The sequence below is a fragment of the Leptonychotes weddellii genome, chromosome 2 (assembly GCF_054177405.1).
Source record: "Leptonychotes weddellii isolate Sample4059 chromosome 2, ASM5417740v2, whole genome shotgun sequence".
NCBI classification, from domain to species: Eukaryota; Metazoa; Chordata; class Mammalia; order Carnivora; family Phocidae; genus Leptonychotes; species Leptonychotes weddellii.
Window position 1 is genome coordinate 102,893,604 of NC_138370.1, and position 25,870 is coordinate 102,919,473.

The 25,870-nt window shown below is 36.2% G+C and overlaps 1 pseudogene; it reads left to right on the forward strand.

The window, feature by feature from the left end:
- The first annotated feature begins 2,684 nt into the window (after window positions 1-2,684).
- On the forward strand, window positions 2,685-3,192 carry LOC102738504 (small ribosomal subunit protein eS12 pseudogene; annotated as a pseudogene).
- Window positions 3,193-25,870: the final 22,678 nt, after the last annotated feature.

A 25,870-nucleotide genomic window follows, 5' to 3' on the forward strand; every position in this document is an offset into this window, starting at 1 on the left:
CAGAAAGAAAATGCCATTTGCATGTTGGGTATATAATTTCTGATGTTTGCTTCCATTTGAGAACAACAATGAGATTACACTTGAACCAATTTTCATAAATAATAAGGACAAGTAGATGTAGAATTAGGCTAAGTAGAAGACACACTACAATCTAGTCCTATCTCTGATTGCATTTATCCACCACGATTCATTTAAACGATGCAAAATAAAAACTTGTATTTTATATAGAGGTTTGGGGAAAAGTGAAGTTTAACTTTCAATCCCTTCTTACATCTATTGCTGATTAACCAGGACAAATTGTAAATCTTATTAAATAATTAATATCTAACACTATTAAGCTACTATTATTAAATGTGTTTATTATGTGGCATTGGATAGGTCTGCAAATCCCTCTGTGCTTTGGTTTTCTCATTTGTAAAATTAGATATTGAATTAGTCTATAAAAGTAACATTCTAGTGAGCCCAGTTAGAACACAAAAGCAGATGGATATTTGGTATGTAAAAAGGAAAATTTCACATGGCAGAGTTTTTTTTACAGAGGCAGTGTTGTATAATGGAAAGAACACAGATTTTGTCACTTGACAGTATGAATTTGATTCCCTAAGATGAAATTTACCAGCGATATGATCTGCAAAATGAGGAAATACACCATTTATCCTGCATATGTATCTAAGGTTTAAAAACAAAGTATAGAAGTGGCTAGCATTTGATGGATGCTCTCATGGTAGCTATGAGGCATAATAGGATGCTCTCTCCCATCACCCTTTCTCCTTTCACATCTTCATCTGTGGTAGGAAAGTGATTTTTCATATAAGAGTTCATAGATGCTATGGGATGAGAAGTGATGGATGTCAGTGAGAGAATGGGGCATTACTGTTCTAATGTCACTCCTGCAAATCCCAAACATCCCAAGCAAACTCTCACTAAGCATGAGTAACTGCAACACAAGTGGCTAAAGATGAAGTCAAGATACTAGTCTTCTGGTTGTGACCTCACAGGGTCAGCTTTAACCCATTGATTTTGACATTTAATTGAAATCCAAAAAGCAGAGAAATAAAAGTACAGAGAAGACTAACAAAAGTAAAGGACCTCTGGAACCTCATCTGAGGCTATTTCTGTTGGAGTAATATGTGAGCTGCCAGTAATTACTGAAACAAAATTTTAGACCACCTTCACAAATCCCAGAATCTATGTGACTTGCTGCTAATAAGATTTTGTTTCTTCTCTAATGGATGAACCTACACATCTTCCTCGGTATGTACAGTAACCCATTATTAAGAGGAGCAAAGAAAAGGAAGATTTTATTTGTGACCTTGTTAGCTTGTGCACTGAAACTGACCATCTGAAGAAGAGCCAGTCACCTCTCCTACAGAGAAAAATGGCGAATAACTTATAATTCTCTAAGTTTGCTCTATATGTTACTTTAAGCTATATTTATTTATTCACCAACTGTTAGGCCTTACATTAAATAGCCAATTTGGCAAAATCACTTGGAGTTTTAGCAGGCAACTCAGACTCACCTTGGACAAAAGAAATTTCCTATATCCATCAAACCTGTTCTACTACTAGTCTTCCTCACCTCACTGAACAAGGAAAAGAAAAAACACCTTAATTATCTCTTCTTGCTCTTTCCCCTCATACCATACACCTAACCCAATAGAAGCCAAGTTCACTCAACTTCTAAAACATATCCTAAATTTTGCACATCTCTCCATCTATACTCTTTCCACCATAGTTCAAATCACTACCTCTCTGGGACTACTTCATATTCCAAAGGAGAGTGATCTTTTAAAAATGTAAATCAGATCATGATATTCCTAGTTTACAATATTCCAATGGCTTCCAATCAAAATTAGAGTAAACATCAGACTTCTTAGCCTGGCAAACAAAGCCCTATGTCATCTGTTAGTTCCTTCCTCATTGACCTCATCTCCTCCATTCTCCACCCACCAAGCTTCAATGGCCTGCTTTCTCATTTAAAAAGTGACAAGTTCATTTCTGCTTTCAGGCCTTCACACAAGTTCTTGATCTGCCTGGAAGGCCAGATTCATGGGTGTGTGACCTGTGGAATCACATAGAGCCCTGTTATCAAAAGGGCCCCATACTTGGTTTAATGCCCTACTGATGCAATCTCAAATTTTTAAATAATTTTATCTTTTAACTTGTGTTTTGTAAGTGAAATTTAGTGGCACGGTGGAGCACATGGGTGAGCAGAGGAAATACATATAATATTTCCATCATTCATTGCCACCTCATTTGCATGTAGCACTTACAGGGCCCCATGACCACAGAATTCTGATAGACCTACAGTGTGTAGTAGAGGTTCAATATGACTCAAAGTGAGTACAAGGTAAGCATGTCTAGTAAGCAGGCACACTGCCAGCTCTGAGATGGCACACCTTCTATTGAGAACCAGAACTTGCTTCAAACATTGAAAGGAAGCAGTGATGTTTTAAGAAGCATGGATAATCAAAGAGCCCTATCCATAACCTTTCTTGCTCATGTGTCTTCCCAGTATTAGCTAACCACCTACACTGAGAATCATGAGATAGAAAGAAAGAGAGAAATAGGATAACTAACCCATGTTCATCTTCATTTAGTCCTTCCTTACTTTTAAGTTAAGCTCAAGGTGGAGAATGTTTATAGAATGTGTGCCTATCAAGAAGTAAAAAAAACAGCTCTTTCCCTGCCGCCGCCCAGTCGTGCGGAGGTGGAAGGTCGCGTGCAGTCAAGATTCGGCTACACTCGTGATCTACCGCCATGGCCGAGGAAGGCATTGATGCTGGAGGTGTAATGGACGTTAATACTGCTTTACAAGAGGTGCTGAAGACCGCCCTCATCCAGGATGGCCTAGCACGTGGAATTCGCGAAGCTGCCAAAGCCTTAGACAAGAGCCAGGCCCATCCTTGTGTGCTTGCATCCAACTGTGATGAGCCTATGTATGTCAAGTTGGTGGAGGCCCTTTGTGTTGAACACCAAATCAGCCTAATCAAGGTTGATGACAACAAGAAACTAGGGGAATGGGTAGGCCTCTGTAAAACTGACGGAGAGGGAAAACCCCATAAAGTGGTTGGTTGCAGTTGTGTGGTGGTTAAGGACTATGGCAAAGAGTCTCAGGCGAAGGATGTCATCGAGGAATATTTCAAGTGCAAGAAATGAACAAATAAACTTAGTTCTTGTTCCACAAAAAAAGTTTTTTAAAAAAGTAAAAAAAGCAGCTGAGAAAAATAGTTGAATCAATTTTGTACAATGCTTCTGCTATGAGTTAAAGATATATGTATATACAAGCTCTGAAATAAAAAATTGTGCAATATTCATGATGCCATCTGTGAGGAGATACCACCTGTGAGTTAAATTCTCTTACTTTTGCATTTAAAACTGGCATGACACAATATAAAGATGAATGGTAACATTTATTTAATAATTATAAATTTTAATTTTCTTTGCTGAGAATAACATTAATATATCATAATATTAATATAACAAATAAAAAACACTATATCAAGTCCGATGAAAGACCATAGAAGAAATGAGAAAGCTTTATATTTTAGCACATTTAATGGTATTTTTTTTCTGCTTTTAGAACAAGGGGTTCCACATTTTCTTTTTGCAAGGAGCCCCACAAATTATGTGGTCAGCTCTGCCTGCATGGAATGTTCATTCCCTGTCCCAGCTTCACAAAGCTGAGTCCTTTATGTAATTCATGTCTCTGATCACATTATCAGCTTCTTTGAGAAGCCACCCCTCACCCAAAAATCTAAATTAGTTACCAAGTGTTCTCTAGCTAACCACCTATCTCTGTACTCTGTGTAAAGTTATGTATGGATGTTTGTCTGTACATTTCTAGCTGTCTTTATCATCCCTCATGGGAGCAGAACTTTGACTTTCTTGTTTCCCAGTTATCTTTGGAGCTAAAAACAGTGGCTGACATTTATTGTGTTCAAGAAATATTTGTGGAATGAATGAATGAATAAATATGATTACTACAGTATCCTATTTAAGATAAACCGTTTTAAAATTATAGTAGTCAGAATCATAATAAGAATCATAATAATAAACCAGTGCTTTCACTATTTAAAAATATCAATTTTGAACCATAGAGAACCACAGATTAATTTGAAATCTGACAACATACAGTTTTCAGCATATTTTGTACAGAATGGCTATAAAAGTAATGGTATTACAGTAATATTTTTCTGCTGTCAGTCTATTATATACTTTAATAGAAGCTTTCAGGGGCGCCTGGGTGGCTTAGTCATTGAGCATCTGCCTTTGGCTCAGGTCATGGTCCCAGGGTCCTGGGATCGAGCCCCGCATCGGGCTCCCTGCTTGGCAGGAAGCCTGCTTCTCCCTCTCCCACTCCCCCTGCTTGTGTTCCCTCTCTCGCTGTGTCTCTCTCTGTCAAATAAATAAATAAAATCTTTAAAAAAAATAAAAGCTTTCATTTCCAAATAATCTTTTGTTTAAAAGGTACCTATCAATGACCATCCATAAGTTTCAGGTGGAAACTAATAGTTTCATGCTTTTTATTTCATTTTATTTTTAAATAATTTCCTCATAAAACATACAGGATAGGGAAGGTTGGTGAGCTTCATCTTGTAGGTAAGGTTGCTGCTTAGGAAATGGTTGCCTGAAAGATTATGTTAAAATGAATAACAATCTTTTGCCTTACTCTCTGGAGCAGACTGCTCTGGCTGATTAATGAGATATGTCTCCATTGGTACAGAAATGGTGAGCAAGAGCACGAAGACACTATACCCGCCATCCCCATCTTGAGATACTCATCAAAATGAGCATAGTGTAAAGCTACAAGAATTTCAGCTTTTCTGGCCTAGAATAAAAGTGTACATTTTTTTGTGCTACCAAGGCAACAACTTTGCCTTAGGCAACACTGAAAATAAGTGTAAATGATAATAAGAAATCAAAACTCTGCAGAACATGAAACTGTGTGACTCTGTGATTTGTTATGAAATAGAATTCCTATAAAAAATGCAGCTACATCTAATCATTGTTAATACTAATATATTTTCATCTTTAATAAGATGGGTTATAGTTTTTTGAAGGGAGATAGTGAGTTGATATACTTGGGATATTCAGAATACAAAGGTAAAAGTAAATTTATATGTATCATATATTGTGAAAAGAATCTGGTTGTCTTTTGTATAAAGGATTAGAATGTAATCTAAAAAGCTTTTGCAAAATACTTCTGGCTGTCAGGACTTATAAAAACTTTTTGCCATATCTAATTGTACTATCTATACCAAAGGTCGAATAAAACAGTTTTTCATTTTTCTATTCAACACTGGGTACTCACCTTTTTGAAAAGGATCAACTAAATGATGCATATCTCAGATACTCCAAGGAGATATTTATAATAAAACAATATATTCTAAGTAAGTAAATAAAATATCATAGATAACTATAAAATGAAGATATAGGGAAATACTACCAACAACTCTACATGCATAAATTTGACAATATAGATGAACAAATTTCTCAAAAAGCAAAACTGGTCCAACACTCAAAAATCAATTAATATATGCCATCATATTAACAACTAAAGAATAAAAATCATATGACTAGGTCAATTAGTGCAGAGAAACATTTTATGAAATTCAACACAAATTTATGATAAAAACTCTCAGAAAACTGGGAATAGAGAGGAAATTTCCCCTAAGATCAGGAAGAAGGCAAGGATTTCCTATCTCACCACTTTTATTCAACAGAGTACTGAATTTCTAGCCAGAGCAATAAAGGCAAGAAAAGGAAATAAGAGGCATACAAATCAGAAAAGATCTATCCCTACTTGCAGATGACATAAAAATCCCAAGGAATCAGTAACAAAAACAAACCTTTAAAACTAATAAGCAAGTTCGGTAGGGTCATAGGATATAAGAATAACATATAAAAATTATTTGTATTTCTGTATATAAGGAATGTGCTCATGAAAACCAAAATTAAATGCTATTTATAATTGCTCACAAAGAATGAAACATTTAGTTGTAAACCTAACAAAATATGTAAAGTCCTTGAATGCTAAATTACAAAATGCTGAGGAAAAGAAATCAACAGAGAGACATACCCTGTTCATGGATTACAAGACTCATCATATTAAAGATGTCAGATCTCCTCCAAATTGATACAGAGGTTTAACACAATTATTTTTCTAAATCTCAGCAAGATTTTTCATAGATACATAGATATAGACAAGATTATTCTAAAATTTATATAGATAGTCGAAGGAATCCCAATAGCTCAAATAATTTTGAAACAGAAGAATATAGTGGGAGGAATCAGTCTACCTGATTTTAAGACTTATTATTTAGCCAAGGTAATTAAGACTGGTATAATATGGCAGAGGGATGGATCCATAAATCGGGGGAACAGAACAGAGAACCCAGAAATAGACCCACAGAAGTACAACTACAGTCAGCAGAATAATGGCCTCCCACAAAGGCATCCAATTTTCAAAACTGTGATATGGTAGATTACATGGTAAAAAGGGACTTTGCAAGTGTGATTAAATTAAGGATCTTGAGAAGGAAAGATTATCCTGGATTATACAAGTGAGCACAATGTAATTTCAGGGGTCTTTATAAGTGGAAAAGGGAAGCAGAAGAGTTAAAATCAAAAAGAGATTTGAAGATGTTATGTTGCTAGCTTTGAAGATGGAGCCAGTGAATGCAGGTGGCCTCTTCAAACAAACAAATAAAAAACCTCCCTTAGAACCTCTAGAAAGAATACAGCTCCCACAATACTTGAATTAGTACAGTAAGACCAATTGTTGTATTTCACACCTCCAGAGTTTTAAGAGAATAATTTGCTGTTGTTTTAAGCCACCAAGTTTGTGGTGATTTTTTGACAACAACAGGAGAATACAATGGTCAACTCAAATTTTTACAAAGATGCAAACGCAATTCAATGGATGTAGGATAGTCTTTTCAATAAATGGTGCTAGAGGAATTGGACATTTATAGGCAAATACATATATTGGGACCTTAAATTAAAACAATTTAATCAAAAATTAACTCAAATCATAGATTTGGGGCGCCTTGGTGGCTCCGTCGGCTAAGCATCTGGCTCTTGATTTCCACTGGGGTCATGATCTCAGGGTAATGGAATTGAACCCAGTGTCAGGCTCTGTGCTCAGCACGGAGTCTGCTTGAGACTCTCCCTCTCCCTCTGTGAAACACCCTACGTGCACTCTCTCTCAAATAAATAAAAATAGATCACAGATTTAAATGTAAAACCATAACACTTTAAGAAGAAAATATAGGAAAAAAATTTTAGGAGGTGGGGATTGGTGAAGATTTCTTACATGTGACACCTAAAGCACAATCCATAAACGAAAAAGTCAATAAAATTAGACTTTATCAAAACTAAACTTGCTTTGTGAAAGATCCTGTTGAGAGAAAGAAAACCCAAGCTACAGACTAGGAGAAAAGATATCTGGTTAAAAGCCAGATATCTAGATATTTCCATAATAGATTAGATATTGCCTCTTTGCCTCTCATTTCCCAGATCCTAAAATGCAGCACTGACTCTGATTTACCTAACAATAACATGCACTTGGAAGGAGAGAAAGAGAAGGCTAGGACAAGTATATAAACACATCTCCAGGAAATAATCCACTTTCACATCTTTCAACTACTTAAATACCATTTAGTAAATTTTACCCTAGAACTTGGAAATAAACCCTCTTTCAATATATTTCCACTTATACACTAGTCTTACAATAAGGCTGCAGGAATGATGGCAAGCCAAGGCTTTATTGCATGGACTTTACAACATTTATTGCTATTGAATTATCAGGCTAGATAAAGCAACTAGCAGAGAAACTCATTTGTACCTTTCATTTGAGGAACAATTTCCAGTGCAGAGTTCTCCCCATGCAGTCTTTACTTATCTTGAATACCCTGGGATGCTTCCAATTATTTTAGGAGATCATTGTCAAATGTCACATTCTCAAAACAAAAATGACTTTAAGTTACTTCACTATTTACAAATGCTTTATGATATATTTAGAATTTCATAGGAAGAAATGGCCAAAGAATGTCAAAATTCCAAAAATATTGGTGATATATATCCCTGGTACCAAGTTCTACATATATATGTGTGTATATATATATATTTATTTATTTATATTTTAATAAATGTATCTATGTATCTCTATATATACATCTGTCAATGACATAGACATGTGTCATACTGCCAAGAAATACCATGTGTATTTAACTTTATTAGCCATGGTAATACATTGTCACTAACATGTTTGTTTATAATATACATCATATTTATATCTCTAAACTTTTTTTTGAGAAAAATTGAAAAGATAAAAGACTTGCTGTCAGAGAGATTTGGAGGAACATACCTACTCTGACCTTCTGAAGGAAAACTACTAAACATTATATTCTTCACTTATCCCAAGGGGCTGCTAGGAGGCACTTTTAGATTTTCATTGAAAACAGGGCAATCACTCCTGCATCATAAGAGACTTCACAAGTTAATGCACAATGTTAGGTTGCTCCATTGTTTTCCACCAGCTCTGGACTGAGTTTTCATTGCAAAGGCTGACGGTGGGTTTATTCCTAAACCAATAGGTAAAAAACTGGGAAGAATTAGAAGCCTTAAAATTAAGTCAGGTAGGTATAGAAAATTGCAGATCTTTCTTGAGTCAATCAATAGAGGCTTTTTTTTTTTTTTTTTGCATCTTTATTAGGAAAGATGGCATTTTTTTTTTTTTAAAGACAAGCATTGGTCTTTGCAAAACAAATTTTGCTACTGATTTATCCCATTTGCACACTAGTTACAAATTAAAATATAAAGTAACGTTTCTTTAGTAAAGTCTTCTTAGCAAAAAGGCAAAACTTTCTAAACCACACCTCACATGGTATTTTCCTAGATGTGTTAAAATTCTGAAACAAAGTGGCTTCTAAAGCTACGTATGGGGCAGATGATCATAATCCTCCCAAAACTCTTTACAATTCAACAGAGACTCTCCCCTTTCCCCATCCAAGGCACATTAGAATTTGAAAGGTGATGCTTATTTTGAAGAAAACCTCCTCTGCAGATTCTAAGGGCTCTGCTCTTCATTGGGGAAATAATCACTTAATTCACTTCCTGTTCTCAGTTTTAAGAAGTTGAGAATCTTCCAATCGCTTAGCAGCTTAGCATGCAGGTTCACAAATTTCCTGGTATAGATCCAAATTTTTCTGGTACATGAAAAATGCAGATCATTAGGAACATTCCCAGAGATTTGGGTTCCCTTGTTTTGCACAATCTGCATTTCGTAAAGCTGCCCCCACTCCAGATGGTTTTGGTGCAGCCAGCCTTAAGAAGCATGATTTGGTAACTACCAATCACTAGACAAGGGCTTCCAAACCTGGGGGGTCATCAAAATTACCCAGGATATTTAAAAAACAAAAACAAAAATGAATTATTTTGCCCCATAACCTCCAGGTTTAAATTCTGTTAATTTGTTGGGTACAGAGGATTGCAAGTAGCTGTTACCTCAAATTTTCACAACTTCTTCACATCATTTTGATGTGCAGCCAAGTTTGGAAATGACTACCTAGGGGACCCTAGTGAATTTTATAATGATGTCAGTTCAGTCCTTTCATATACTCTATGTTCTCCTTATATTTGCTTAATGAACATTTATTGAGTACCCACTATGTGCCAGGCACAGAGCTAGTGGGATACAGAGATGAACAGACATAATGTGGCCCTGGAGATGTCCAGAGTGTAGACCTGTAGCCAGTCCTCGAGTGAACAATTACAACAGAGAGTGATACTTAATTTTTTTAAAAGATTTTATTTATTTATTTGACACAGAGAGGGGGAGAGGGAGAGAGAGAGCGCAAGCACAAGCAGGGGGAATGGCAGGCAGAAGGAGAGGGAGAAGCAGACTCCCTGCTGAGCAAGGAGCCCAATGCGGGGCTTGATCCCAGGATCATGACCTGAGCTGAAGGCAGCCACCCAACAGATTGAGCCACCCAGGCGCCCCGAGAGTGATACTTTAATAGAGATTTTTGCAAGCTGTTAAATATAGTGACCCTCTTTGTTTAAAGATTTATCAGGACAATGATGAACAATGTAATCAAATCTATTTAGAAAAGCACATCTTCCTTGACAAGGGTGAGAAAAACGAAGGGGACAATTATTGACCTACCATATGTTATGAATTACGCTGGATGTTTTCCCTACTTCATCCCATTTAATCCCCACAACATCCATTGAGATGGATTTTATCATCCCTTTTTTCCCAAAGAGGAAACTGAAGGTCAGAGTGATTTGACCAAGGCTTTCATATAGAAAGTGTGTTCTAGCCTGCATCTAATTCTGAATCCGCCTCACCCTAAAGCCTATGCACTTTCCTCTCCACCTGGCTAATGTTTACTAGGGGGATGATAATCTACTATATGCTGTACACAGATGGTTATTTGTTCTTGCTTCCCCTCCCCTGATTTACTGATAGTACATGTAAACTGACTGTCCTTACCTCTAAGAGAAAGTGTAGAAATATTTAGAAAATATGCTATTTTAAAAATATTCTAAATAGAGATTTAGGGATAAAAGATGCTAAAACTATTGCTTATAGTGAAGATTTGGGAAATAGGTATGAATTTCATAACATTCCTAGCTGTGAACTAGTTCCTACCTCCACACCTTTTACCCTTTATCTTCCCACACTCCTAAAATTAAGTGTGTAGTTGAAACAAGCAAACCAACAAATACATATATACATATATATATGTATATAAATATGTTTTGGTTATATATACATAGATGTAGTATGTATAAATATGTAATATGTGTATGTACACATATTGTACATATATAATATGTGTGAATGTATGTATATGTGTGTGTACACACATATATATGCATAGAATCGAGGCATTTACATCACTGTCTCATTTAATTACAGTGTTGTACATACAGGAATATAGCAATGAACAAAACAAACATGGCTCCTTTCCTTGAGTGGCCTGTAGTCTGGAGAATAGTAAGGAAATAAATAATAAATAAAATGAAGATATATATATGTATTTGCACATATAAATGAACACAACAAGATAGTGTAAAAAGGAACCTTTCTTTTTCTAATTTTTACAAACATTATGTTGGTGGTGGGTGCCATAGTTACATTTGATCAATTCTGGTTATAAAGTAGAGCACTCAACTCTGATTATAAAACAAATATAGTTGACCCTTGAACAACATTGGAGTTAGGGGTGCCAACCCCCCACATAGTTGAAAAACCATGTATAACTTTTTTCATAGTTTAATGTATTTTAATAGTAAATTTACAAGAACAGCACAGAAGACAGACAACATTAAAAACACGTACTTGCATATAGGACAACTCAGGAAAGTATAGTGAATGGATAGAATCTACTGTATGATAAAAATGCTACAAATACCATGTAGTTGCCGTCAATAAGAAATTTCCTGTTGTAAAAAAATCCAAATGCTGGCATTGTCCAGAAAAATGTAACAGGCTTGTTTATAATTATTATAAAGTTGAACTGCTAATGCGTGTTCACTGAAACATTTGACTTGCATTAATGCTTCCTATCCCCACATTTATATAAAAAATTCACACACAAATGAAGATGGAAAAACTGCCAATACCTAATTTCTATCCCCTATTTTTCCACTAGCAATCATATACTTAGGTACCTCTTGACCCCATGGGGGAAAAAAAATCTAATGTTCAGAGCCATCAATGAGAGGAAGAAGAGAATTTTTTTAAAAGAATGAAGTGTTTTCCATCATAATGGTGCTTAATCACATTCTGCAGTTCTGCGGTGTGCTAGCTGGATGTTTTCTGGCATAACTGTGACATGTTTGACATGGATAGCACATAGGTTGGTGTCTTCAGAAAGGCCCACCAGATAAGCCTCACTTGCCTCCTGCAGAACGCCAGTAGCTGCACCCTGTAAGTGCAGATCTGTTTTGAAGTCATGGGCAATTCCTAGCATCAGATGGTAGAAAGAAAGTTTGCAAATCAGAAGTTCAGTAGACTTGTGATAATGTCTAATTTCATGTACCAGGCCTATAATGTTGAAGTTTCTTTACCCCTCCAGTAGAGGGAGCACTCTTGTGAGTGGCTTTCGTACCCACACTGGTCCATTTGCGGCAGTCAGCTTGTATGAGCTATGGTATGGAGACTTCCCTACTTACCCCTCTTCTTCTGCTGGAGCTCTGTGTGCTGGAAGTGGTGCTGGTCATGATGGGCTCAGGTCCTGGGATGGAGTCCTGCATCTGACTCCCTGCTCAGCAGAGAGCCTGCTTCTCTCTCTCCCTCTGCTGCTCCCTCTGCTTGTGCACACACTCTCTCTGTCAAATAAATAAATAAAATCTTAAAAAAAAAAAAAAGAAATATTCACAATCAATAGGGAAAAAATTGTATCTCCTGAGGCTATCTCAAGAAAGGAACTATAATCCATTAGTGAAGAGTTAATTACAAATTTAATTCTCTTATTGCCAGAGAAAACATTTGTTGTCACTTGCAGCATTGCAGGAACTTAGCTAATTTAAATTTTTTTCTTATAATAATGCATAATGTTTTGTTAAGTTAGTTTAATATTTTAAAGGAAGAACCTGGATAAAAATTGCCTTACAGGGAAGAATGATTTTCTAATAGTGAAATTTCAAGCATCAGCTAAAACTGGTTATTATTCAGCAATTTTTTTTAGCACTCCTCCTTCTCTAAAAATCTCCAAAATGCTATTTTGAGTTAGACATGTGTAGGGGAGGAAAAGAGAGAGATCCAATAGTGCAAAACTGCTCTTGAAGATCTTATTTATGTACTATTTGTGTCAGAGTAGCTAGCATACATTGCCATATAATGTAAAAAGAAAAATTTGCATGTAAACAAGGCAACCAACTATCCAAGTGTCATGCCAAGTAAAACACCAAATAAAACTTGAACAGTGAAAGAAAAAAAGTACACAAAAAAGAGAAAGAGGAGGAGGAAAAGGAGGGCTGGTGGGAAAGAGGGAAGGAGACAACTGAGCACTTATCTTTTTTTTTTTTTAAGGATTTATTTATCTATTTTAGAGAGAGAGAGCACGAGCAGGGGGAGGGACAACAGAGGGAGACACACAGAGTCCCTGCTATGCAGTGAGCCTGATGTGGGGCTCAATCCCGGGACCCTGGGATCATGACCTGAGCCAAAATCAAGAGTCAGATGTGTGATGCACTGTGAGCCACCCAAGTGCCCCTGAGCGCTCATTCTTATCTTAGTTGACCAGATGGTCTAATCACCACTGAGCACTCATCTCTACCTTAGTTGACTACAGCCAATGCTGACCATTTGTAGTGAGAGGGAGCCCATTTCCTCAGAAGTGTGTCACATGAAGTTGAAGCACTAAGCCTTTTCAGTGTATTCTCTCTACATATGAAAGGTAATAAGTGCCTCTTGTATGACCTCTCTTCATTGTTTACAGCCATACAAAAACTTTTCTTGGTTTCTTCTCTTTAAAGTCAAAAGTAAGAAGCAAATTGGATAATACTGGGGGGATGTTTTAAAAGGTAGAACCTCAAGAAGACAGGTGGGAGAACTAAGGAAGCAGTAGTTTTGTGCACTGTCTGTGCATATTTTTTATGGAGTCTCAGAGGAGTTGTTGTTATTGTTTTGTTTTTTGGTTTTTTGGTTTTTTTTAAGAGACAGAAGATTCTTCTCATTCACATGATGTTCAACAAAGAAAAAAGTGATTTATATTCATTATGATATTGAAAGCTTACATTATAGAAAAATAAAATCATAAGTGACTTTATGTTCATCTAAAGTTCTAGGCCATGTCTTTACATATAACTCTTAGTGGAGGAATAAGTTTTGAACATCCTGGAAGGTAGGCCAAACTGAAATAAAGAAAGACATGGCTGGGAGGCAGAGATGATTGCTAAAACAACAAGGGGAATATCCCATGTCCTAGGTCATCACTGGCCAAAGTCCCAAGTAGACTATGATCAGTAAAGTTAAAAGAGGGAGTCATCCCATCAGAGAAAGATATGGAAGTTGATGGAGTGAATTCTGAAAATGGTTAGCAAAATTCTCACGTGCAGACTCAGTTGGCATTAGATCAGCTGCTTGATCTTATCTAATATCTCTAACAACTTCTTTGGATAGACTAATGGTAGAGCTGGAATTAGCTGGATTCATGGACACCCAGTTAAGACCTCCTTCCACTGCCTCATGCTGCAGTGCCTACATTTGATATTTTTGTGCTGGTTTTTTTTTTCAATTTTCCCCCATGTTTTTTGAGTATAAGTGATAAAAATTGTATAAATGTAAGGTGTATGACTTGATGTTTTGATATACAAATACATTGTGAGATAATAGTGACAATCAAGCTAATTAACATATCCATCATCTCACATAGTGAAATGGGGAGATGTTAGTCAAGGGGTACAAAGCTTCAGTTATGCAAGATGAGTAAGTTCTGGAGAGCTAATTACAGCAATGTAAATATGGTTAATGATATTGTATTGTATACTTGAAATTTGCTAAGAGAGTAGATCTTAGGTGTCCTAACCACAAAAAAGGTTGGTTTTAATGTTCTGTATATATGTGTGTATATATGTATATGTGTGTGTGCATAGATATATTCTATATATATATGTGTGTGTGGTTTCAATGTTCTATATATGTGTATATATATACACACATGTATATATATATGAATTTAAGTATATATGTTGATATTAAATATGTATATTACTATTATGATTATTAAAATACAAATTCACTTGAAAGCATTACTAAATTTTTAAGTAGCATTTTGTATTTTTTCCAATAAATGGAGCAACTCTGTGGAAATATTTGAAATTTGGAGATGTTAAAAATAGTTCTCCTTGGGCACCTGGGTGGCTCAGATGGTTGGGCATCTGCCTTCAGCTCAGGTTGTGATCCCGGAGTCCTGGGAGCGAGTCCTGCATCGGGCTCCCTGCTCCTTGGGAGCCTGCTTCTCCCTCTGCCTCTCTCTCTCTCTCTCATGAATAAATAAAAATTTAAAAAAAAATAGTTCTCCTTGAGTAATAAAGGTCAGACCATTTTCTTTATGTCTATTCAGCTCGAAAATGTAGACCCATATAATGTATATATTTTTTAATTGAAGTATAATTGAAAAACAGTGTTATATTAGTTTCAGGTATACAACATAGTGATCTGACAAGTCTACATTATGCTATGTTCACCCCAAGTGTAGCTACCATCTGTCACCAGCCAACACTATTATAATACCATTGACTATATTACCTATACTTTTTCTTTAATCCCCTTGACTTATTCATTCCATAATTGGAAGTGTGTACTTCTCACTCCCCTACACCCATTTTGCCCATCCCCTTATACCCCTCCCTTCTGGCAATCATCAGTTTGTTCTCTGTATTTATGGCTTTGTTTCTGCTTTTTGTTTGTTGGTTTGTTCATTTGTTTTGTTTTCTAAAGCATGTAAGTGAAATCATACAGTATTTGTCTTTCTCTATGTGATTTATTTCACTTAGCATAATATTCTCTAGCTCCATCCTACTGGTGCGATGGCAAGATCTCATTCTTTTATTATGGCTGAATATATATATATATATATATATATATATATATATATATATACACACACACACACACACACACACATACACATATATAAACATGCACACACACACCCTACATCTTTTTTTTCCATTCATCTGTTGATGGACACAGGTTGCTTCTATATCTTGGCTATTATAGATAGTGCTGCAATAAACATAGGGGTGCATATGTCTTCAAATTAAGTGCTTTTGATTTTTGGGGTAAATAGTAGTGGAATTACTGGATCATATGGTATTTCTATTTTTAATTTTTGAGGAACCTCCATACTGTTTACAAAAAGAAAAAAAGCTGTAATAATCAAAATAGTATGATACTGGCACAAACATAGACACAGAGATCAATAGAACAGAATAGAGAGCCCAGAAACAAACCCACACTTATATGGTTGATTAAATCTTTAACAAAGAGGGCAAGAATATACAGTGAGGAAAACAGTCTCTTCAACAAATGGTGCTGGGAAAACTGGACAGCTACATGCAAAAGCATGAAACTAGACCACTGGCTTACACCACACACAAAAATAAAATAGATTAAAGACCTAAATGTGAGACCTGACACCATAAAACTCTTAGAAGAAAACATAGGCAGTAATTTCTTTGACAACAGCCTTAGCAACATTTCTCTGGATATGTCTCCTCAGGCAAGGGGAACAAAAGGAAAAATTAACAGTTGGGACTATACCAAAATAAAAAGCTTTTGCACAACAAAGGAAACCATCTACAAAACAGAAAGACGACCTACTAAATGGGAGAAGGTATTTGCAAACAATATATCTGATAAGGGGTTAATACCCAAAATATATAAAGAACTTACATAACTCAGCATCAAAAACCACGTAATCTAATTAAAAACGGGCAGAAGACCTAAACTGACATTTTTTCCCAGAGAATCATATAGACAGCCAATAGGTGCTTGAAAAAATGCTTAACATTACTCATCATCAGGGAAATGTAAATCAAAACCACAGTGAGATACCACCTCACACCTGCCAGAATGGCTAGAATAAAAAAGTCAAGAAATAACAAGTGATGAGGATGTGGAGAAAAAGGAACTCTCATGCACTGTGCAGCAACTGTGGAAAACAGTATGGAGATAGACCCATATAATATTAAGCATGGAATGATGTTACAAATATATTCCTACTCAAACTGCTTCTGCTACTGAATATAAATGATTGTATATGAATTTTCAGTGACTCTAGAAAAACTTATTTCTAGCAACAAGAAAAGAGCTACATAGGCAATACCTATTTTACCTCTCTCTTTAGTTTATACCATTGTTTTCTGGAGAATATGCTAAGTCTAAAAAAAATGCATCCATTAGAAAAAATATGGTCTCATATATAAAATAATTTGTTGATGTGGCCCAACATTCACTTTCAGATTCCTCCTTCTCTAGAAGAGCTCGATCTAGAAGGTGGGGGGAGGGGGGAGGGGTGCACGAAGGATACTTGAAGTGAGAGATCTGCCACCTGCCTATGACTTTTGGGCTTATTTTCTTCCATAATAGTCTTCATGAGTTGCCATAGTTTAGGAACTTGCTCTTTAAAATCTGTTCTATCTCTCTATAGAAACTAAGACATTTGAAAGAGACAAAAACAAAAGCATCTGGATCTTGATATGACAAGGTATGGAAACAGAAGAGTCTGGGATTCCCCTCCACCACTAAACCCATTATCATGCCTGGTGATGTCAACAACCACAAAGAAGTCATTAAGCACTGTGGCTTCTCACACCCACCCATCTTTTCCTCTGCCCCATCTTTTGCCACATACTTTCATGTCATCACCAATAACTAGAGGAGCACCTCCGAAGTCTCAAGGCAAGCCAATACTGTTTACCATTTTCTATTTTCCTGCTTATTATAGAAAACCAACTGCTATAGCTTTTTGACTGTGTTGATTCCTCTTATTCATTGACCTACCATTTTTGTCTGTGCATCTCATCCTGTTCTGTGACTTGATGTACTATCTACCTGCTGATGACTCCCAAATTTCTACTTTAGTCTGTGTGGGAGACTGCTATGGGAGAACACTCTTAAAATTCTTAGATGCCCCCTTTTTCCAGGTAAGAGTGTCTATTAGACACTAGTTTAGCTGTATCCTTTAGCAAAGAGTTGCACAGTCACTCACACAATTTTATATTTATCCATAGGCCTCCTTTGATTGAGAAATTTTTTACCAGCTGGAAGACAGGGGATGAAAGGTGATTTACTTTCCAACCCAGCAAGTGTTGGGTCTTGTCTGTTTTTTCTAACTGCTACTTGCAAACCAATCAGTCCTTCTAGCTTGTGTATCTCTTCCTGTGTTTTATCATACACCACTAAGAGGAATAGCCTGGCACATTCAACATTCTGTCTATAGATATCTTTTGCCAGATCCACAAGTTTATTAGGTATATTCTCTATCTTCCAGTTTACTACAGGCAATATTTATGCTAATTGTACTGGAATTACACAGAACAGGTGCCCCTTTTTCAGCCTCCAGTAGCAATTTGCTCACTCATCTTCCAGCCTCCTGTGATTGTCTTATGGTTTGCTCTCTATTATTGACCCATTACCTGGTCTTAAAGCCATTGTCATCTTTTTAGATCTGTGTCATAGATGTAATCTACCTGTAGGTATCAGTTTTGGTCTCAGTTAGCTATTTATGCATAAAAAACACCTAAAGACATAGTGGCTTAAATGACAATTTACTATTGCTAAGGATTCTTGGATTGACCTGGAGTTTCTCTGTTGGCTCTTGGTGGTTGAGTGTGCTGGTAGCTGGCCTGGGATTGGAGGGTAGATGATAGCCTCTTTCACATGTCTGGGAATTGGTACAACTGCCTGTCACCTAGGCCACTCACTTCATGTGGTCTCATATCATTCAGTAGGCTATCCTGGGTTGCCTTAGATGTGGTGGGAACATTTCAAGAAGATGAAGCCTGGAGGTGTTGGGTCTGTCAAGACCTAGGCTCCAGAACTCACACATCTTTACTTCTACCATATTCTATTAGCCAAAAAGTCACAAGGCCAATTCAGATTCAAGATATATAAAGAAATAAACTCCTCCTGATAGAAGGAGCTGCAAAAAATTTGTGGCCATATTTAACCTACCATAGTCCATAATGAAAAATGCAATAGAGTTGATAAATTAAGAATAATGAATAGTTTCAGTCAATTGAGTCCTTTGGCTTTGGGAAAGAATTATAGCATTGACTGAATTTAAATTATCCCTTTCCCCATTCCTTCTTATATGACTTTAGGCAAACAACTTTACTATACTATTTCTCAATTTTATTATTTGTCAAATAGAGATGATAATATATACTTCTTTAAATAAAATGGTATATGATATATTCTTAGTACATCCGGCAGTCAATACCATTATTGGAGCAATTATTAAGAGAATGAAATAGGAAAATTAATTCTCAAAAGGAAAGGCTTTATTATAAAGGTGGGAATTAACTATCCAGAAAGAAAAGAAAGAGTAGACAGGATCCAGAGAGACTGGAGAGGGGCAGGTAGGGCAGGGCCAAAAAAGAGTGATAGGAGTTAAAATTTATTAAGCAGTAATTTTTGGCCAGTTGCCCTATATAAAGCATATCACTTCATCTTCACTTTGATATAGTTATTATTATTTCCATTTTTATTAAACAAACTGGTTCGCAGAGAGTTTTCTCAAGCACACAAAGATAATAATAGGCTGAAGTGGGCTTACAATCCTTGTGTGTCTCACTCTGAAAAAAGACAGTAACCTTTCCTCTATGCTATGCTAGAGGTGGGAGTGTCTGACAAGATAATTGATGACAAATCCAATTAGAATGAGTTAAAAGAGAGGAGTGAAAGCTAAGATTGAAAACTGAATAGTAATCTTGAGAAAGAAGAACAAAGTCAAAGGTATCACAATCCCAGATTTCAGGATATACTACAAAGCTATAATGCTCAAAGCAGTATGGTACTGACACAAACATAGACACAGATCAGTGGAATGGAATAGAGAGCCCAGAAACAAACCTACACTTATATGGTTGATTAATCTATGACAAAGAAGGCAGGAATATGCAGTGGGGCAAACACTGTCTCTTCAACAAATGGTGCTGGGAAAATAGGATAGCTCATGCAAAAGAATGAAACTAGACCTCTGGCTTATACCATACACAAAAATAAAATAAAGACCTAAATGTGAGACCTGACACCATAAAACTCTTAGAAGAAAACATAGGCAGCAATTTCACTGACTGATAAGAATTTCTAGTTCTGTCTCCTTAGGCAAGGAGAAAAAATAAAAAATACATCAAAATAAAAAACTTTTGCACAGTGAAGGAAATCATCAACAAAATGAAAATTCAACCTACTGAATGGGAGAAGATATTTGCAAACAATATATCAGATAAGGGGTTAATATTCTAAAATATATAAAGAATTTAAATAACTCAACACCAAACAAAGAATCCGATTTAAAAATGGGCAGAGGACCTGAATAGGCATTTTTCCAAAGAAGACATGGCCAACAGACATGTGAAAAGATGCATAACTTCACTAATCATCAGGGAAATGCAAATCAAAACCACAGTGAATTATCACCTTTTGTCAGAATGGTTAGAATCAAAAGGACAAGTAATAACAAGTATTGGTGAGGATGTGGAGAAAAAGGAACCCTCATGCACTGCTAGTGAGAATGTAAATTGGTGCAGCCACTGTGGAAAATACTATGGAGGTTCCTCAAAAAATTAAAAATAAAAACACTATGTGATCTAGTAATTCGACTACTGAGTTCCCAAAGAAAATGAAAACACTAATTCAAAAAGATATATGCACCCTTATGTTTATTACAGCATTATTTATAATAGGCAAGATATGAAAGCAACCCAAGTGTCCATTGATAGATGAATGGATAAAAAAGATGTGTATAGTGGTTTATTACTCGGCCATAAAAAAAAAAAGAATGAGATCTTGCCATTTGCAACAACATGGATTAACCTAGATGGTATTATAAGTGAAATGAGTCAGAGAAAGACAAATACCATATGAGTTCACTTACATGTTGAATCTAAAAAACAAACAGAAAAAGCAGAAACAGATTTATAAATACAGAGAACGAACTGATGGTTGCCAGGTGGGAGTGAGAGATGGTCAAAATGGGTAAAGGAGAGTGGGAGGTCCAAGTTTTCAATTATGGAATGAATAAGTCAAGGGAATAAAAGGTAATGCATAGGGAATATAATCAATGCTATTGTAATAGCATTGTCTGGTGATAGATGGTAGTTACACTTATGGTAGCATAGCATAATGTATAGAGTTGTCAAATCACTATGTTGAGCACCTGAAACTAATGTAACATTGTGTGTGGACTATACTTCAATTAAACAAAAATGGAAGGAAAATACAATTTGGGATCAGTCTATCAAGATGAGTTTTCCTCTGCAATGGCAACCCTCAGTCTCCTCAGATAAACACTATCTGTTTTCCCTCAATTCTGTTTAGTTCAACAAATGTTTATTGAGTACTCACCATGTACCAGGTACTTTATAAGGATCCTGAATTTAAGTTTTATAGTGTGATAGGGGAGAAGGACACAGCTACACATATGGGTTAAAGTTGAGACTCTTGGAGTCGCAAAGATATGCAATAGTCTATATGAGAGATTCTGAGGTCCAGAGCTAAGGTATTGGTGGTAGGGATGAAAAGTGGAGAATCAGACTGAGAAAGTCTTAGGAGATCGCAGGTAATTAGGTATTTGGTGAAGGAGAAAAGAGATTCAAGAATGAAACTGAGATGTTTTTAGCTTGGGGTGTCTAAATGTGTGGTGTTGTCCCCCAAAACAATAGGAAATAAATAGACTGAGAGCATGTTTGGGGTTTGAGTTTATTTCTGGACAATGTCAAATATATGTACAGCCATATCCAGGTGAAGAAGTATGGCAAACAGTTCCAAAGTGAGATCTAGTCTACATGTACACCTAACAAGTTATTAGTACACACATGACAGTTAAACCCAAGCCCTCCAAGCTTTGATTTAAACACCCACACATAGTCACACAACTTCTTTGCCTGGTGTAAGGGAGATAGGAGAAAGTTGTGGAGATTCAGGGGATGGTTTTTCCCTGTTGTTTCAGGCAGAGCCCAAGTACCACATTTCACTAAATTATTCCTGCTGTTGGCACCTACATTTTAAGTTACATAATTCTCACATTCAACTATCATATACTTAAGTTTATGGTTTTGTTGATGGCAATAAATTAAAAAGAAGATCTTGGATATTTTCTAATTTAGGACCAGCTGCTTTTTAAATACTTAACCAGCATGATTTGAGTATTGTTTATGGAAAAGATAAAGCAAAATTTACATTGGTTTTATGCTTGCCACTATGATATACACTTTCTGACAATATTATTTAATCCTCTTCCTAAATCTTTCAAGGTAGGCATTATTGCCACCATTATAAATAAGGAAACTGAGGTTAAGGGAAATTACTTAACTTTCTAAAAATCAAAATGTGTGGGCAAGATACTGAATAATATTAGCAAAACAACTTAGAGTTCTTCAGGTTTTTTAAAAATAAGTTTCAATGTTTATGTTTCATAGAACAAAATTTACCATATAACTTAATACTTCTTTCCCTTAGTTGAAACGTCACTCTCCCATCAACTCTGTTTTCCTTTGCTCTCTTCCTCCCTTCCTGTTTGCATTGTTGCCTTTTATAGTGTATTTAAAATTCTTCAAGTTTCTCAATGTCTATAGGATATTTCAATTCTGCTTCACTTTAAGACTTCATTCTTTTACTCATTGGAAATTTCTGCTGGAGGCTTCACAGAGATAGCACGGTTCCCTAAATCAGTCTTCAAGCTGTCCATGCCTTGACACCTCAGATCCTATGGCCCGTCTCTTTAAATGCATTCTTGTCTAATTGATGACTTCCCCTGTCCCTTGTCATTTCACCACATGCATATAAAAAGTAACCTCAGCTGCGTCAATCCACCAGTGCACTTTCTCTTTTCCTAAACAATAGCTGTTTCTGAGTCCTACTAGAGAGAATTATACAATTCTATACATTGGTTCCCTTACAAATTCAGTTTCCAGCAGAAGACAGTACTTGAGATTCTGCAGAAAAATCTTCTGTGTGTCCTCATTTATCTCTTCCATTCCTCTCAAACTCTGTTTTCCATTTACTCTTTAAATCTTCTATCCTTTGACTTTTACCTTCAGTCTCACCAGATAATCTCAATACCTAATTCACAGACAGAACAGTGATGTCCTACAATACCTACTACTCCATTTATCTTGCCCACAACCTGCCTACACTATCACCCATCCTTTAGACCACTTTCCTCGTGTCGTACCAGATGTGGTTCACTCCTGTTGGTGGCTAACCCATCAACTGGGCACTGGATGGCATTCCCATCTCCACAGCTCGCATCTCTAGATTTATCTCACATTCCTTCAAAATCACACTTTTTGAAGAAGTGGTCTAGGCTTTGCTTACCACTTTCTAACTCCCCAGTGACTCTTTAAACCATTGCAATCTAGTTTCTGTCTTCACCACATCAAACTAAAGTGTCTTCATGATGTATTCTTATTTCTCAAAACGATTAGATTTGGTATGGCTTACTCCACTAGCTTCAGTTACAATATAGTTAACCTTTTCCCCTCGAAAAATAGCTAACTCCAATATTGCACTTTGTAAAGAAAAAATCTCAAAATCAGGGACAAAATTATAAATCCCAGGCAGTAAAAATATTTCCCAGAATCCATCTGAGTCTGTTTTAGAGAACCAGGTAGCTTTTGTTTTTCTTTAGACTAGTAATGCACTGTTCTACTTGATTTCTACCATCATAGGAGCAACAGGAAATATTTGCTAGAGAATATTTTTTTCCTTTGGCTAGCTGAATACAAATTAAGGCCTATGTGATTAACCATGATAACTCTGAGTAATAAATTTAAATTTAAAATGATTTCGGAGGGCTTCTAGACAGAATTTGTGTCATCTATTTTGTCTTCCAGGGTCAGAATACTTTTTCCAGTTGTATTATTCTATAGTATGCATAAAGAGATAGTCAGTTATTTCTCCTGAGAGTTTTCCTAAGTAGCCTGTGTTTGCCTCTTCTGAGAGGTTTGAGTATTTCTTTCAGGGAAACATAATTCATCGGAGGTTGCCAATTATAAACATCTGAAAATCTCGAACAGTTTTCTGGAATACACATGATAAGTTAGTGTGTGACAGGTGGGAGTAAGTTTGATGTCCACATAACAAATAGTAATATAGTGGGACACAGACTGTATTGGGATTAAGAATATCATCTAACATAAGAGGTAAGTCAATTGCTATGCCTCAAGATGGGCAGATTCCTGGAGTACACTTAAAGGGTTTCTGAAAAACAGTTTGTAGTATCTCTAGAGAGAATAAACTGACTACTGTAACAGGAATGGCCCTAAATGAGCTCTTATTCCTGATGAGCAAGATTTTACTGATAGGATGGTAATAGCCTTAGCAGAAACATTTGTTGACATGAAGCCAAAGTCTAATTTTTCTTAGACTGGAGTTTGTGATATATGAAGTAAACATAAGTACCAAGAGGTACCTATGAAAGTGAATCTACTTCTGAAGTGTTTAAAAGAATGGTTATTAAATTTCATCAGTAGTCAGTTAAATCAGAGCAGTAGCTACAGTGTGAGAAAAAGACACCATCTGAGAGTTCTGGTTTTTTCTTAATTGGCAGAAGAGAAGGATCAAAAGTAACAGGATACAGATGACAATTATATTGAGAACCTTTAGTTAGTAAGTAGAGAATGACAAAAAAAAAAAAAAAAAACAATAGGCAAGATTAGTGGTAAAAGGAAGAAGTGCTAAAAAAATCAGAAAATTAATCTTGTTCCATTGTTTTGAGCAGAAACTCTACTTTTCTAGTCAGTAGTTTGTCATTTGGGGCAGAGGTTGTCCACCTTTTATAGTCAGCAACTTCAGAATGCCTAAAAATCATCAATTTAGGTTCTCCTGTTGGAATGGAAGTCCAGTGGCCAGCAGGAATTGCTGTATATGTTTTAATTTGGGAAACATGAACCCAAGGATCAATACCCTGGAATTTCATTGCTGTACCAATTGTTAACAGTACCTTATCAGGTTTTTTTCTGTTGAGATTTATTTTTTTTAAGATTTTATTTATTTATTTGAGAGAGAGAATGAGAGAGAGAGAGCAGGAGAGGGGGGAGGGTCAGAGGGAGAAGCAGACTCCCTGCCGAGCAGGGAGCCCGATGCGGGACTCGATCCTGGGACTCCAGGATCATGACCTGAGCCGAAGGCAGTCGCTTAACCAACTGAGCCACCCAGGCGCCCTTCTGTTGAGATTTAAGGTCAGTTTTCTTTCTGATGCCTTTTTCAGAAGCTCAGATCTCCAGGTTTCAGATCATGCAAAGGCTGCTTAGCTAGGCATTTTGGAAATACATTTTTATTTCTTGGTGATAAAGCTAGAGGTATCATTTGAGTCTCCAGCAATAATTAGTCATATCAGCTTCTGATAGAATAGAATCTAGCACTGGAAGTAATTCTTAAATATATTAGGCAGGCCTGTTATTAATTCAAAAGGAGATTACTTGTGGATACTAGAGATGATTGATCTTATTGTCCTCAGGACTATTGGCAGCAGTTTGAGCCTTGATGGTTCGAGGTTCCCAAGAGTTTTGTTAATTATAGTATTGGAATCCCTTGATTCTCTCTATCTTTCCTCAAATTTGGGATGATAAGGATTGTGGAGATTCTGAGTAATTATCATCTATAAAGTTCTTAAATAATGGTGCCAATGAAGTATGTGTCCCTGTTACCGGAGAGATAAGTTGGAATTCCCCAAGTCAGGATATAAAATCACACATTTTTTTTTCTACCACTAAAACCATAGCTGTCCATTAAAAAAAAGCTTCAAACTACCCAAAGAATGAATAGCAATAGTTAGAACTTACATATAGTGCATTTGGAGATATTCAGGAGGGTCCATAAGTTTATGTTCCTGTCCATGTCCTACCTTTATGGGCCCACCAAGTTTGTGTTTTTAGCCAGTAGGAGGTAGGGCACATCTTAGAAACAGCCTCAACAGCAGCTTTAAAATATCTACAAAGTTGGTTCGGTATCATGGCTAATTTATTTTTGCTATTTATTTATTTATTTTGCTATTGTAAATAATATCATGAAGCATTTTTGGTGCATTCCTTTATCATGACAATCTCCTTAGGTAATAGCAAAGAAGCTACATTTCTTTAATTTGCCATTCATTTTCTATGGGTTTCTGTAGTAGTC